A 16,582-nucleotide genomic window follows, 5' to 3' on the forward strand; every position below is an offset into this window, starting at 1 on the left:
TTAAAACTTAATAGCATGATTGGGCTTATGTCTTGTGGATCAACACGCCAAAGGTCAATTTCACAGTTGCCTTAACATTGAAACGTTTTCCGCTTTATAAATTGAGAACAACTTGACCTAGTGTATTCAAAGTTATTAGGATGACTGGCCAAATGACTAAGGCGGAGACAATTGGTTAGAGTCCTGTCAGTAAAAAGGGTCTACATTACTAAGTAAGTCATTTAAATTTTACAGTTAGATATATTGCAGTTTTTATTTTTAATCAGTGTTTTTGTCAAACCCTGCCTGTCTGTCTGTCTGTCGACCTTGGGTTTACTATTGACAACTGAAGAATATTTTGGCCTAAGGACGTCAAATGCCTGTGTCTGTAGATATTGTTTTTGTTGTCAGCTGGTCATAGGACAAAGGTCAAGTTGATCTCGGGAGGCCATCAAAGGGGACATGCGTGTTAATCACTGTTCAAATGAAAGCTACTTTACTTGGAAATTAAACACTTATTTTTGCAAGAGTAAAATTAATTATAACATAGTAATATTGACTCACCTTTTCCAGACGTATTTCCTCGGACAGAATTTTGCACTATAAAACTTTCCGTCTTACTGTTTCTTTTCAGTTTATTGCAGCACAATTCATAACCACTTTGTCTGTAATATAACATGAAACAACGATAAGTAAGACATCAAACTTTTTATTTTCCTTCCTTAGCTTTTTAGGATGTTACAGTTTGTTGATACTATTTTTATTGCATGCTTTCACGTGATTCAGAAACACTTTATCGATCTTATGTAAGTATATTTCATTTTGTTGTTTTACAAAATATTTTCCAGTGAACCTGGTATGTTTATTGGAATACAAGTCCTTCATAACCCAACATTTGTTTTTCTGTAACATTGAACAGAAGAGAAAGTTTAGTACCTTAAGGTTTAGCAGTATATTACAAAACCACAGAAAGACGAACGTCGAATATCAAACTAATTACTTCTGCCTTTTTACTCTTCACCTACATTTTATGTATTTTCTGATAATGTTTCAAGGCAATTTCTTACTAGAATAATAAACACATTTTTTGATAATGACCAAATCTGATAAGTCTGTGTTTTTGACAGTTTTGTTTGTTTTAATTTTGATAATTCTACTCGGTATTACAGCGTTAGCTGTTAGCTAATATATACACACAGGAGGATATCACCATTATTATAAAATTACAGGATAAATATTTGATATACCTGATATTAATCCCATGACGACAATACAGAATTACAATCAATTTATTGTATGTGTAGTATTCTGTGATAAGGTTCTGATCTGTCATACGTTTAATGTTTTATAAGAGCAATATCATAATAAAAATATCAAAGCCCTTATTAACGAGGGAAGTTAATCTTCATTGAGGCCCGCGCGTATACGTAATTATAGCAGGGGCTACCATTTTATACATATATTTCAAACATTTCCAGGCGGACACGCTCTGACCCACCTAACAGGAGTGGGTGTGTTGTATCATTTAGCGTTCCCACAGGGGGTTACCCACTTCCGTACTTACCCCCACTCGGCTCGCCGATGCCGCCTTCATTCTTAACTGCTGCTGCTCCCCCCACCCAAATGAAATATTTCTGGAACCGGGTCTGTTATACATACGCTTCATACTCTTAAAACGACAACCGACATCTGACATATTATGGTCTGTATTATAATTTCAAATCTTCTAATGCAGCTTTAGTGGATATAAATAATTTCTGAATTGACAGGTTCGTTCGAATAGAAAGAAAATTACTTCTAAAACTCTTTTCCACTGGTTTAAAATAACTCTATGTTTTATAAGAGATGTCTGATAAGTATTTGTCGTGTTTTCGTGTCGGCGGGGCGAAAACACGAAAACACGACAAATAAAGGGCGCCAACACGACATATTTATATCCGCCAATACGAAAGCTCGACAGATAAATTTGTCGTGCCGGTGCCCTCTAAACGTCGAGTTTTCGCGTAAAATGTGTCGTGTTTTTGTGTTTTCGCCCCGCCGATAAATTAGATTTTTGTCGAGTTGTCGTGTTGGTGTGTTTTCGCCCCGCCCACACGAAATGGCAGAAACCAGCCACCATACCTAGAAGTTTTGTACAGGAAGATTTTTAAGTTTTCCCTATATAAGTCTATATAAACCATGTGACCCCAAGGGCGGGACATTTGACCCTAGTGGGTTAATTTGAACAATCCTGATAAAGGACAACTAGATTATGCTACATACCAAATATCAAAGCCCTAGGACCCGTGGTTTTGGACCCCGTGGTTTTGGACAAGAAGATTTTCGAATTTTTTCCCTATATAAGAGGTCGGGAGTTCGAGCCCCACCGGAATATTTTCACAAAAATCATTTGTGCGAAAACTTAAAAAGGTTTTGTTTTGATGTCAGATTCCGATGTACTTCCTGTACAGTAGTCTGGTCTGAGCACATCACGAAAAAGAAGAGTGTCAGACTGTCACAAACTACGCCCATCTTAATATTCAGTTACGTATCATAAAAAGATTTTGAGTAATTGAAGGGCCATAATCCAAGAGTGCCTGGGGCGATTTGGCTCGTTATCGAACTTGGCCGAGATATTATACCCACAAATATTGTCACCAAATCTGGTGAAGATCGGATTAAAACTGTTCGACTTAGAGGGCGGAGAAGGCTAAATTCGCAGATTTCGAGTAATTCAAGGGTCATAATCCAAGGGTGCCTTGGGCGATTTGGCTGGTTATCAAACTTGGCTGAGATATTATGCCCACAAACATTGTCAGCAAGTTTGGTGAAGATTGGATGAAAACTGTTTGACTTAGAGGGCGGCCAAGGCTAAATTTGCACTTTTTCGAGTAATTCAAGGGCCATAATCCAAGAGTGCAAGGGGAGATTTGGCTGGTTAGCGAACATGGCCGAGATATTATGCCTACAAACATTATCAGCAAGTTTGATAAAGTTCGGATGAAAACTGTTTGACTTAAAGAGCGGAAAAGGCTAAATTCGCAGATTTCGAGTAATTCAAGGGCCATTATCCAAGAGTGCCTAAGGTGATTTGGCTGGTTATCGAGCTTGGCCGAGATATTATGTCCATAAACATTGTCAGCAAGTTTGGTGAAGATCGGATGAAAACTGTTTGACTTAGAGAGCGGGCATGCTTTTGGACGCGGACCGCCCGCCCGCCATGGGGGTTCACATAATACGCCCCGTTCTTTCAGAGACGGGCGTATAAAAATCTGGGTCCAAATTAACAGGCGTGGAATTTTCTAAAAACACATATTGCTCCTCTCTCCCTTACATATATTGCATCCATAAATCTTAGAAATCATTGACCATTGTTTTACACTTGGGATAAAACTGTTGGCTATACAAATGAGAATTAACATTCAAAAGGTTCCTACTAACACCCCTACTGGTAAATTAAACATTGGTTTTCGAGAGTTTCTGTGTTCAGTGTTTTTCTCTGTGTAAAACTCTGATCAATTACATTTAAAAAACGTTTTGAATTTGAATTCAAAACACAAATGTTCATGTAAATGGTTGTTTGTCATTCTTCCATACCAGAGGTCTAGCATAGCAGTATTTCTTGACCGAAATTTGGTCCCATTCTTCCTTCCAAAATGAACGTTATTTGCATTTAGAAATTATTGATAATCGTTGATACAAATATCATAATTGTAATAACAGAACATAAACTTTCTAATACGGATCCGTAATTACAATTGCAATAACACCACTTCTTTGAATATATATTTTTAATTTTAACGGGCACTGGTGATTTTTCAAGGAGCTCTGCATTTTAAGAAGCACCGAATTTTATATTAAGACAAGTAAAAAAGCTAAGTATTTTGAAATATAAAACGAGTACTAATACAGACGATGAGTCACGGGACAAAAAACGCGATCATTTTACTGGAAGCCGCCATACTGGAAGGGATCTTGATTTTCTTCACAGAAGTACATATTTATTTATTTAGCAAAGTTGGTCAGGCGTTATTTCTATTTTCTGATGGTCGCGTCAGTTACTTTAGAGAGATCCGTAACCGCACATAATCAACATCTCTGAATCTGAAATTGTATTGCACTTGCACTGAATGTCTAAAATTAGTAACAGTATTTTTGTGTTAGTTTGCTGTTATATAACCTGCTTATAGCTTATGTTTTGTATTGTACTCGCACTGAATGTCTAAAGAGTAACAGATATTTTTTTTTTTTAATAAAATTTCCAAAATCAGCCGCGCCACGAGAAAACCTACATTCTGCGTTTTTAAGGTATACAATAACATCTCTGATCGACGGAGGATGGGAGCCTAGCACTGGTCTTTCCCAGGAATGATGTTTCGGTAAACTGTCTGTCTGTGAAAATAGCTGAAATATTGTTGAAATCTAAAAGTAAACCAAAAGAACATATAAAACTAGAAAATTTGTTGCAGGCTATCGTTGATTAATCTGGTGAACATGATAGGCCCATTATCGATCTCGTGTAAAGTCGTGAAAATTCCAAATGTAATAGTATTTTATGCCTTATTAAGTTTAATACATTTAAAATGTAACTGTTACTCGGACCAAAAAACATAGTCTCACATCTGGTGCGTAATATTCAAGACGACGTCTTGTGATTAATCACAATATTTTTGTGTTAGTTTGCAGTTCTATAACCTGTATATTGTTTATATTTTTGTTTTGTACTTACACTGAATGGGGGTGGTCATATTGGCAAAATTTCCGATCAAATCTTATTTCATACAGCTCTACAAAGAAGCATGGGCATAGACCATAGATGATCCATAGACCACATTTTCTTGGTAGTTAACCGACGAACCCGTTGAAACTTGATATATGGTTATTGAATCACTGTGATTTTCATATAAGATCAACTATTTTTATAAATGCCTGTATGTTGAAAATCCTAATTTTTTTTAGAACACTTTAAACTAGTCTAACATTGTTTTATTACTACATTAAAGTTTATAGAATATATAATGTTCTTTCTTTTCTCCTATAACCATGTTTGAAATGAGTTTGTTACAGAAGTGTTAATTCAACCTACCTATATAAAGAATATGCAAGTTTCCTTATTCCAGAATACAACAGTCTTTCCCTTAACTTTTTGTGTCTATGGCGTCTAGTGATGAAGCCAAAAAAAAATTCTACTGTGCAGCATTTCTAAGACGACACCACATGATAAAAGCAAGAACATGACACTTATACTGCAAAAAATGGAAACAAGGTTGAAATTAACTTTTATCTGCCACTTGTGCACCAACAGAAACAATGCAAACGAAGGCCTACTGTACTTTATCTAATTGTTAAATTGAGCCCTAGTGTGACTTTTGGTAAGCATTTACTTGTTTAACGCCAATGTTCATTTTTGCTCAGTTTGGTTTGACACTTTTCAGGACAACCGTCCTTCAGTGCTTTCAGCGCTTTGATCTATCCTGAAACTACCACATAATATCGGTAGTATCTTGAAATGGCCGTGACCTCGCGTCTGTGCAGGAATCATGTTATCATTGTATTATGACGGGATAACATGGCTGTTAGCTGAGAGGAAATGAGATAAGATGAAAGAACTCTAATTACTTATATGTTCTTCATATTTAATATTTTTAGTTTCTTCATCGTATACGTGAAAATGTATTTGAAACGTTTCAATACAACGTGGCGCTTATCTGACTGACTGTTGATATTTTTTCTAAATTGATTCTTGACATTACAACAGAATGGAGTCTTGCAATCATGCGGTTTTGTTCTTTATACGCCTTTGAACATATCATTTCTGAAAAGTCACAATTACACGTACGATATTTCAAAACTTCATTATAAGATTTCTCTCAAAAATATATGGTCACTTATAGTTAAGAATAATTCTTATATCAGGCATATATTTCGTAAGTATGGAATCTTCCCGTTTATACTTTCTTATATAAATTTGTGACTTTTTAGATTTTGATTAGCTTATAAGTATAACTTTATGACAACGTTTGATCTTTTAGATCTGACATGTCATACGCACTATTTATCCAAGGTATAAACTTTTGTTTTTGCTGAATTTCAAAAATGTAATACTTCCTATTTTTAAGAAGATTGATAAAATATATTATGTATTAAGTACATTTGTATTACATATCTGTATTGTATTTGTATATGCATAAACTATGCTGCTTCTTTCAAATTTTCGTTTCAGGTCAGCCATGCTAAAAAGTTTATAAATGAACATATATAAATTTACTCAACAGAAGATGTAAGAACCAAGCAAGCATGATCATATTGCCCTTAAATTAGTGTTTTAGGGTGACAATAATCGCAAATACGTTGGCTACTACGAAATTCTTATTTTTTCTGCAGATCTATATGTAACTAAAATGCACGCGAATCTTTTTAATATCATTTGTTTTTTCCCGAACGCACGAAATGGCACCCTCGAAAACAAATTCTTATTTTCGCACTTTATGCCTACCCTGAACCGGTGTAGAAGAGGCAGAATGCCCTGGAATAATATCCTATGTCGGATGTTTTCGGCAATATTCGTTAACTTTCGTAATATTCCGATCTCATAATGTAGTTTGCACGTAATGTTATTTGCACCGCACATTAAGTTGAAAGCACCGGATATAAATATAAAGGTACAGCATATACAATTAAACGGACCGTATATACAGTTGAAAGAACCACATATACAATACAATGCTACTCATATAAAGTTAAAATCACCGCATGTAAAGAAATGCACATACAGTTGCAGGTACCTCCTATACAGATGAAAGTTGAAAACCCCGAACATAAAGTAATTCCGATACAAAGTTATAAGCTCAGCATATGCAGCTGAAAGCATCACATATACAATTGAATGCACCACATATACAGTAGAAAGAACTGCATATAAAGTTAAAAAGACCACAAATGCAGACGGAATCACCGCATATACTATCTTAAAGCTTTTGTAATGATGTCAAGCTTATGGCTAATGATTATGTTTATATAATTTATTGGTCTTTAATCACATCTGACTTTGATCTGAAGGTTTAAACCTATTCTTTACTGTGAGGAAAAACTGTTGGATATATTTCTGTACTGTCAAATGAAATGATACTTACGCAAATCTGAAATAAGGGTGCGGAAGGCACGAATCTGATAAATGTTTTTAGACATTGAGGTATAGAGACGGACAGACAGACGAACTGAAATATTGAACAAGAGCTCGTAGAATACAAAATGCACCCCCCCCCCCCCACCTTGATGCATTCAGTAATGCACAAGGAACAGAAATTATTTGGTCACTGTGCACTGGACGTTTGACGTACTGACCTCAAATCAATAATTTTGGTAAGTGACCTCCGTATCAAATGTGATCTTAGAACAAAGCATTCTGTAGTTAATTGTCAAATTTTTTTTCTACTGTTCTGGGTCAATGTGACCTTGACCTTTGACCTACTGACCACAAAATTAATAGGGGTCATCTGCTGGTCATGATCAACTTCCCTATTAAGTTTCGTGATCCTAGGCCCAAGCGTTCTTAAGTTATCACCCGGAAACGGTTCAAATGTTAGGGTCACTGTGACCGTGATCTTTGAGTTACTGATCTCAAAATCAATAAGGGACATTTGCTGGTCATGATCAACCACCATATCAAGTTTCATGATCCTAGGCCCAAGCGTTCTCAAGTTATTGTCCGGAAACCATTAAACTGTTCTGGGTCACTGTGACCTTGACCTTTGACCTACTGACCTCAAAATCAATAAGGGTCATCTGCTGGTCATGACCAACCTCCTATCAACTTTCATGATCCTAGGTTTAAGCATTCTTGAGTTATCATCTGGAAACCGTAGACATGTTCTTGGTCAAAGTGACCTTGACCTTTGATCTACTGACCTCAAAATCAATAAATGTCATCTGCTGGTCACGATCAACTTCCCTATTAAGATTCGTGATCCTAGGCCCAAGCGTTTTCAAGTTATCGTCCTTAAACTGTGACCTTGACCTTTGACCTGCTGACCTCAAAATCAATAGAGATCATTTGCTGGTTATGGCCAACCTCCCTTTCAATTTCCGTGATCCTTGGCCCAAGCGTTCTTTGGTTATCATCCGGAAACTGATTGGTCTGCATACCGATCGACTGACCGACAGACCGACCGACATCTGCAAAACAATATACCCCTCCTTCTTCGAAGTGGGGTATAAACACAGGGTTTCACAACCCATGAGCACGTCCTTTACTATTTATAACATCGTTTTCGAAACGATAGATGAACAAAAATATTCAAAAACTTAACTTAAAATGTACCATTAAAACTGTTGTGAAACTTTTCTATAATTTGAATAACTCAAGGGCTGTAACTCTCACATATGCATTTTTTTCCATTTCTGAGCACCCAGACTGATTAATAATTTCCTTTGACATACCTTTCGCATAAAATGGTGGAACATTGTATTCCATAAATAAGTATATGGTGAATTTTGTATAACAATGCCTTTTATAAATAATTTCAAGGGACATAACTCTGACCCTTATAATTTATCAAACAGGGTCATTGACCCTAAAGCGCTCACCTGTGTACAAGACTTCAAGTGTATTTGTTCAAGTACAGAGTTAGGTTTCTTCTTTGTTAGCCTATATTATACACATGTCACGCACATTTTTGAACCTATGGCAATAATTTGAACAATTACGGTAGAGATTACAAATCTGATATCACACACCAAAATAATCAAGCCTCTAGCTCTTACTGATTCAGAGAAGAAGATTTTCAAAGTTTCTTATATAAAAGCCTATAGTAAGTACATGTGAGACACAGGAGCGTGGCCATTTTGTTTTACCTTAGGGCAATAATTTTGACAAGTATGGTAGAGAGTCAAACCCTTATATCACATCAAAGCTGTAGAGAAAAGGATTTTTAAAGTCTGATAGCTGAAAACCTGTTTTCAACCAAAAAGACCCTTATGTTCAATGAACCGGAACCATTTGAACAATTTTGAAAGTGGGCTACCCAGAGATCATTTGTGTAAAGTTTCATCAAAATTCATTCAGTGGTTTTGGAGGAGATGTTGTTTAAAGAAGTGACCATGCCCTCTGGCGGCCATGTTTTTTGACGAAATCAGAAAAAAATTGAACATTATTTGTAGGTCACACAAGGACAGTTTGTGTGAAATTATTTTAAAATCGGGCAAACGGTTTTATACAAGAAGATTTTCTAAGTTTCTACTATATACATAAAGGGAAAAGTGACCACGTCCCCTGGCAGCCATATTTTTTGACGAATCGTAATAATTTTAACAATCTTGGTAGAGGGTCACACAAGAACCAATTGTGTAAAATATTTTAAAATCGGGCTGGCAGTTTCACACATTCAGTCAAAAAGACTTTTAAAGTTTCTACTATATACATATAGAGAAAAGTGACCACGCCCTCTGACGGCCATGTTTTTTGATGAATCGAAATAATTTGAACAATCTTGGTAGAGGGTCACACAAGGACCATTTGTGTAAAATGATTCTAAAATCGGGCCAGCAGTTTCACACAAGAAGTTTTTTAAATTTCCACTATATACATAAGGGAAAAGTGGCCACGCCCTCTGGCGGTCATGTTTTTTGACGAATCAAAATAATTTGTACAATCTTGGTAGAGGGTCACACATGGACCATTAATTTGTGTAATATTATTTTAAAATTGAGCCGGCAGTTTCACACAAGAAGAGTTTCTTAATTTCCACTATATACATACAGGGAAAAGGGACCACGCCCCCTGGTGGCCATGGTTTTTACGAATCGGTATAATTTGAACAATCTTGGTAGAGGGTGACATAAGGACCATTTGTGTGAAATTATTTCAAAATCGGACCATCGGTTTAAGATGAGATGTCATTTGAAGATTTTTTCAATTTCTAGCTCTGGCGGCCCCTATGTGCAACCAAGCGGAACCGTTTGGATAAATTTGGTAGAGAACCAACCAAGGAACATCCACGCCAAGTTTCATCAAAATCCATTAGGTGGTTTTGGAGGAGATGTCTTTTAAACACAATTGTTGACGACAGACGGGCAGACGCACGCACGACGGACGATGGACGACGGACACAGCGTGATTACACTAGCTCAACATGAGCATTGCTCAGGTGAGCTAATAAAAAGGTGGGTAGAGGTAGGTTCTACATCTAACATGTTTTATTATAGATAATAGTAATGTATCAGATAAAGATCCAAACTCTTCTACAAAGTGCACAATTCGGGCCTATTTTCAGTCTTATAACCTCCATTACTAGTATTAGAAGAAAGTGATAGTTTCATTATATCTTCGATTCTCCATAGCTCGTTCGTTATTTTAGTTATGATACACTGTATATGTAATACCTAACAGGTAGCCATTTTGATACACTGTATATGTAATATCTAACAGGTAGCCATTTTGATACACTGTATATGTAATACCTAACAGGTAGCCATTTTGATACACTGTATATGTAATATCTAACAGGTAGCCATTTTGATACTTTGAAATACAACAGCAGCTTTGATACCTGTATATGTAAACAAACAGGCAGCCATTTTGATACACTGTATATGTAATACCTAACAGGTAGCCATTTTGATACACTGTATATGTAATATCTAACAGGCAGCCATTTTGATACACTGTATATGTAATATCTAACAGGCAGCCATTATAAATACATATTCTTTACATTCAAAACCCTTTGAGACAAAATTGAGAGTAATATGTTTAGTTTGAAAGAAATAAATGCAGCGTTTAAGTTGTATCATTTAACGTCTTTTCAGGAATACGTTTTGAAAAAAAAGTACCATCTTGATTAAAACAGAAGAAACAGCTCATATTGTTAACGTAGTTTTAAATGGCTTTTATTACAGCAATGATTATCAAGACAGCTATATCTTATCCATATGTATGTTTGTAAACTTATTTCTGGCGGAAAATGACGGTATCTTTATTAGATTTATCTGAATAATCAAATTCTTCATTCCCTTGAAATGTAACTTCATTTGATTGGTTTTATAATCAGTTGTAGCTCATCAATACACGTAATCTGATACAGGTGGTCATTTTGTAAAATTCTCGATCAATATCAGGTGAATTCTGTTATAGCTACGACATTTTAAAGAACTATACTTCTTCTATATCTACATGTTTGATCGAATTTAAGGCAGTCATTAGAAAATTTGGAAAATAGTGCCTTCTTAATTTGAATAGTCTGAGTAAGTAAATAACCTATTTTGTTGATAGTTAAACTAACTTAAATTTAGGTCATTTAATTACTACGGACAGCAATGTCTACCTGAAATTAGACCAAAACTAGCATAGAAGTGTATTAAAGCCATCAAATATGAAAACGTTGGTGGCATTTTCTCATGTGTATAATATTTCGGAATAATTTCAATTTGCCAATTTGAAATAGCTGTTATCATGAATAGAGACTTGTACTGTTGGATCTGCTTCCCTTTTGATGTTTCCAATCAGGAACATTCTTGAAAATTTTGCGCTTGTGTCAGCTTTTGCAATACTTTAATCATTTCTAACCCACTAGCAAAAATAGATATTTCAGTATCCAAATCACACAGAAATGAAACACGAAAGATAGACATTAGGCTACAGAGGTTTTTATTTTCATTTCATTTATTTTGTTTTCTTTACTGCAAACATGAGGTAATGTTTCTTTATAAAGGATCAGAAGGTCTTAAAGTTCCATAAAACCAATTATCAAAAACAGGATGTAACAAAAAATCAATATGTTTTATTTTCATAACAAAAACAAGAGCTCGTAGAACACGAAATGCCCTCCTTTATGCATTCAGTAACTTCACAAGGAACAGAAATTATTTGGTCACTGTGCACTGGACGTTTGACGTACTGACCTCAAATCAATAACTATGGGTCATTTACCAGTCATAAGTGAACACCGTATCAAATGTGATTTTACACCAAAACATTCTCTAGTTATATGGCAAAAAAATTCTACTGTTCTGGGTCAATGTGACCTTGACCTTTGACCTACTGATCTCAAAATCAATAGGGATCATCTGCTGGTCATGATCAACCTCCTTATTAAGTTTCATGATCCTAGGCCCAAGCGTTCTAAAGTTATCGTCCAGAAACGGTTTTACTGTTTCGGGACACTGTGACCTTGACCTTTGACTTACTAATCTCACAATCTATAGGGTGATCAACCTCCCTATAAAGTTTCGTGATCCTAGGCCCAAGCGTTCTCAAGTTATTGTCCGGAAACAGTTAAACTGTTCCGGGTCACTGTGACCCTGACCTTTTACCTACTGATCTCAAATCAGTAAGGGTCATCAACCTCCATATATTAAGTTTCGTGATCTAGGCCCAAGCGTTCACAAGTTTTCCGGGTCACTGTGACCTTGACCTTTGACCTACTGATCTCAAAATCAATAGGGGTCATCTGCTGGTCATGACCAACCTCTCTCTTTATCAACTGTCATGATCCTAGGCCCAAGCTTCATGACCAACCTCCCTATCAACTTTCATGATCCTTGGCCTAAAGCGTTCTTGAGTTATCATCCAGAAACTGTTTAATTGTTCCGGGTCACTGAGACCTTGACCTTTGACCTACTGATCTCAAAATCAATAGATGTGATCTGCTGGTCATGACCAACCTCTCTCTTTATCAACTGTCATGATCCTAGGCCCAAGCTTCTTGAGTTATCATCCGGACCGACCGACCGACATCCGCAAAACAATATACCCCTCCTATCATCCCCGACAGTTTACATTTTATTTGTGAAGTTGTGCACCTGTGTCAGACCTGCGTTATATGACTCTTGGTCGTCAAAAATAATGCATAAAGGGAATACAGCTTTGTGTCGCATGTATCTCATAATGTGTTTGACTCGGAGTCATAACACTTACGAGGATTATTGTATAGAAAGTGAAGTTGCACATTTGTTGTTCTGCTTGGTGTTTCATTCAGTCAGACCGGAGTTATGGTCACTGGCTTAGTGAAAAATACATATTTTTAAAGTACTTAAAAGTTTGTATTGCATAGATCTAAACGTTTCACCTATAATCATGAAACTATGTAGTGTGACTTAATGCGTCTGACTTTTTTAGGATTTCACGCTGCACAACAAGAGTTAAGGCCCCTGAATTAGTAAACATACGCATTAAGGGCATAAGTTTGTTTTCCATGCATCTCAAAATGTACTTGACGTAGAGTAATAAAACTTACAGAATTATTATATAGCATGCGAAGTTGTGTACCAGGTGTTCAGTCTGGGATTGCATTAAGCCAGACTAGAGCTATGGTCCTTGACTTATTGAAAAAAATGCACATAAAAGGCTTAAAACTTTTGCTGCTTATATCATAAAAATATTTCACTTAGAATCATGAAACAATTTACAGTGACAGGAAGTAGGGGCACCAGTGTCCTATGGACAAATGTTTAGTTATGCCTCTCCCCCCATGCCCTCCTCTTCCCCCCGTCTTGCTTTTGCCCTGTCCGTCCGTCCACCCGTCACACTTAATGTGTAGAAAACCCCTACTGTTTTTAGTCACACCATCAAAGATCAATGTCACAGGGGCCAGAACATGGAAAACCGTTTCCGATCAATAACCGGATAATCACTTGATCCAGAATGTTGCAACTTCATAGGATGTCTGGACATGCAGAGTAGATGACCCGTATTGATTTTGGGTTCACTCGAACAAAGGTCAAAGTTACAAGAGCCAAACATGATCTTGGGGCCATTCCTTCAGAGGTCAAGCTCATATGTAGGGACCAGAATATGAAAACCATTTCCGATCCATAATTTGAGAACCATTTAACCTAGAACATTTAAACTTAGATGATTGGACATGCCGAGAAGATGATCCCTATTGCATTTTAGTCACAAAAAGTAAGGGGTTTAACAGTTGGTGTGTACCAACTCAACACGGCTAAAATATATGCACAGTTACACTTTGATACGCATTTTGGATTTGAGATTTTTATGAATAATGATGACGAAAACTTTCAGAGAGCAAAATTACAAGCAGGCATAAATCCTCAAACGTTTACAAAGTTTATATCAAATACAACGAAGCAAGCGTTTGCGCATTGTACTGTACATGCAGACCTGGAGTTAGGCCTGGGTTGTTTGTGTGAATGTGCTCACATTGTACTTCCATAATCTGGTACCTGGAGTATGCTCGATATCAGGACAAACAGTGGCATGAAAATAAAAATTGGTTTGACTTTGTGCTAGATGCTGACAGACAACTGGATGATTTTAATTCAAGTGATGATGACAATGTATCAAATCCTGATATAACTGAAGAAACTGAAGAAGAAAAGATTACAAGAGGGTCATGATGACCCTGAATCGCTCACCTGAGTAATACGAGCCACATGTTTAAAATGGCGAACTGATGCTAAAATATTAGAAAGTAGGTCAGAAGGTCATATTCATGCTCAATGAAAGTCAGTTTTACGATCGGTTTGCAAAAATGTACATGTCATCCAAATTTCAAGGCTGTATCTTAAAAAACAAGAAAGTAGGTCAGTAGGTCAAGGTCACAGTCAGGTGACCCCTAATCACTTTAAAGTTTAAAAAAGAAAGACTTAAATTGATTAAGAAATATTTGAAATAAATTTGAAGTCACTATAACTTTGCTGAACTGGGCCGTAATGTTTACCCCGTAATTAAATAAATGATCTGGGCTGTAATGCTTACCCCGTAATTAAATAAATGACTGTGTCGTAATGCTTACCCCGTAATTAAATAAATGATCTGGGCCGTAATGCTTACCCCGTAAATAAATAAATGACCTGGGCCGTAATGCTCACCCGGGTAATCAAATAAATGAGCTGGGCCGTAATGCTTACCCCGTAATTTTAATAAATGACCTGGGCCGTAATGCTTACCCCGTAATTTTAATAAATGACCTGGGCCGTAATGCTTACCCTGTATTTATAAATGGCCACAAAAAACACAAATACATGTATTATATGCTACACAACAGCTTCTACACATTACTTTTAAAATGATATGAATTAAACATGTCTTCATTCATTAACTTTTCAGATAAGCTTCCTTTCAACAACTCTATCCAGATGTTGAGTTTCTCGCATTTCAACTTTGATAAGCGACCAAAGTTAGCAAATGATCAATGAAATTATAAACAGGCAAAGTAACATTGACCGAGAGTTGACATGAGCGAGCAAAGTGACATTGACACGTGAGCTGATATAAACGAGCAAAGTACCATTGGCCCGTAAGTTGATATAAAGAGCAAAGTAACATTGGCCCGTAAGTTGATATAAACGAGCAAAGTAACATTGATCCATGCGTTCATATCAATGAGTAAAGTATCACTGACCTGGGAGTTGATATAAGCGAGCAAAGTGACATTGGCCTGTTAGTGAATATAAGCGGCCCGGGGGTTGATATAAACGAGCAAAGTAGCGAGTTGATATTAACGAGCAAAGTAGCGTAAACTTGTGAGTTGATATAAACGAGCAAAGTAGCATAAACCTGTGAGTTGATATAAACGAGCAGAGTAACATAAACCTGTGAGTTGATATAAACGAGCAGAGTAACATAAACCTGTGAGTTGATATAAACGAGCAAAGTAGCATAAACCTGTGAGTTGATATAAACGAGCAAAGTAACATAAACCTATGAGTTGATATAAACGAGCAGAGTAACATAAACCTGTGAGTTGATATAACCGAGCAAAGTAGCATAAACCTGTGAGTTGATATAAACGAGCAAAGTAGCATAAACCTGTGAGTTGATATAAACGAGCAGAGTAGCATAAACCTGTGAGTTGATATAAACGAGCAAAACCTGTGAGTTGATATAAACGAGCAGAGTAACATAAACCTGTGAGTTGATATAAACGAGCAAAGTAGCATAAACCTGTGAGTTGATATAAACGAGCAAAGTAGCATAAACCTGTGAGTTGATATAAACGAGCAGAGTAACATAAACCTGTGAGTTGATATAAACGAGCAAAGTAGCATAAACCTGTGAGTTGATATAAACGAGCAAAGTTACATAAACCTGTGAGTTGATATAAACGAGCAAAGTAGCATAAACCTGTGAGTTGATATAAACGAGCAAAGTAGCATATACCTGTGAGTTGATATAAACGAGCAAAGTAGCATAAACCTGTGAGTTGATATAAACGAGCAAAGTAACATAAACCTGTGAGTTGATATAAACGAGCAAAGTAGCATAAACCTGTGAGTTGATATAAACGTGCAAAGTAGCATAAACCTGTGAGCTGATATAAATGAGCAGAGTAGCATAAACCTATGAGTTGATATAAACGAGCAGAGTAACATTGACCTGTGAGTTAATATAAGCCTGCAAGTTAAATTGACCCATGAGGTAATGTAAACGAGCAAAGTAACACTGATCCGTGAGTTGATATAAACGAGCAAAGCAACATTGAACCGTGAGTTGATATAAGCAAGCAAGTTAAATTGACCCGTGAGGTAATGTAAACGAGCAAATTAACATTGATCCGTGAGTTAATATAAACTAAAAGCAACATTGAACCATGAGCTGAGCATGCAAGTTAAATTGACCCGTGAGGTAATGTAAACGAGCAAAGTAACATTGATCCGTGAGTTG

The 16,582-nt window shown here is 36.4% G+C and overlaps 1 protein-coding gene across 4 annotated transcripts in view; it reads right to left on the bottom strand.

The window, feature by feature from the left end:
• The window catches only part of LOC123546995 (dopamine receptor 1-like), a 527,538-nt gene that overhangs the window by 310,040 nt on the left and 200,916 nt on the right, over nucleotides 1-16,582 (bottom strand). For all 4 annotated transcript variants that reach the window (XM_053551313.1, XM_045333716.2, XM_045333717.2 and 1 more), the window contains exon 2: nucleotides 544-644. The gene's annotated coding sequence lies outside the window, so the exon portion shown is untranslated. The remainder of the gene's footprint in view (nucleotides 1-543; nucleotides 645-16,582) is intronic.

This window comes from Mercenaria mercenaria, chromosome 9 (genome assembly GCF_021730395.1).
Source record: "Mercenaria mercenaria strain notata chromosome 9, MADL_Memer_1, whole genome shotgun sequence".
Classification (NCBI taxonomy): Eukaryota; Metazoa; Mollusca; class Bivalvia; order Venerida; family Veneridae; genus Mercenaria; species Mercenaria mercenaria.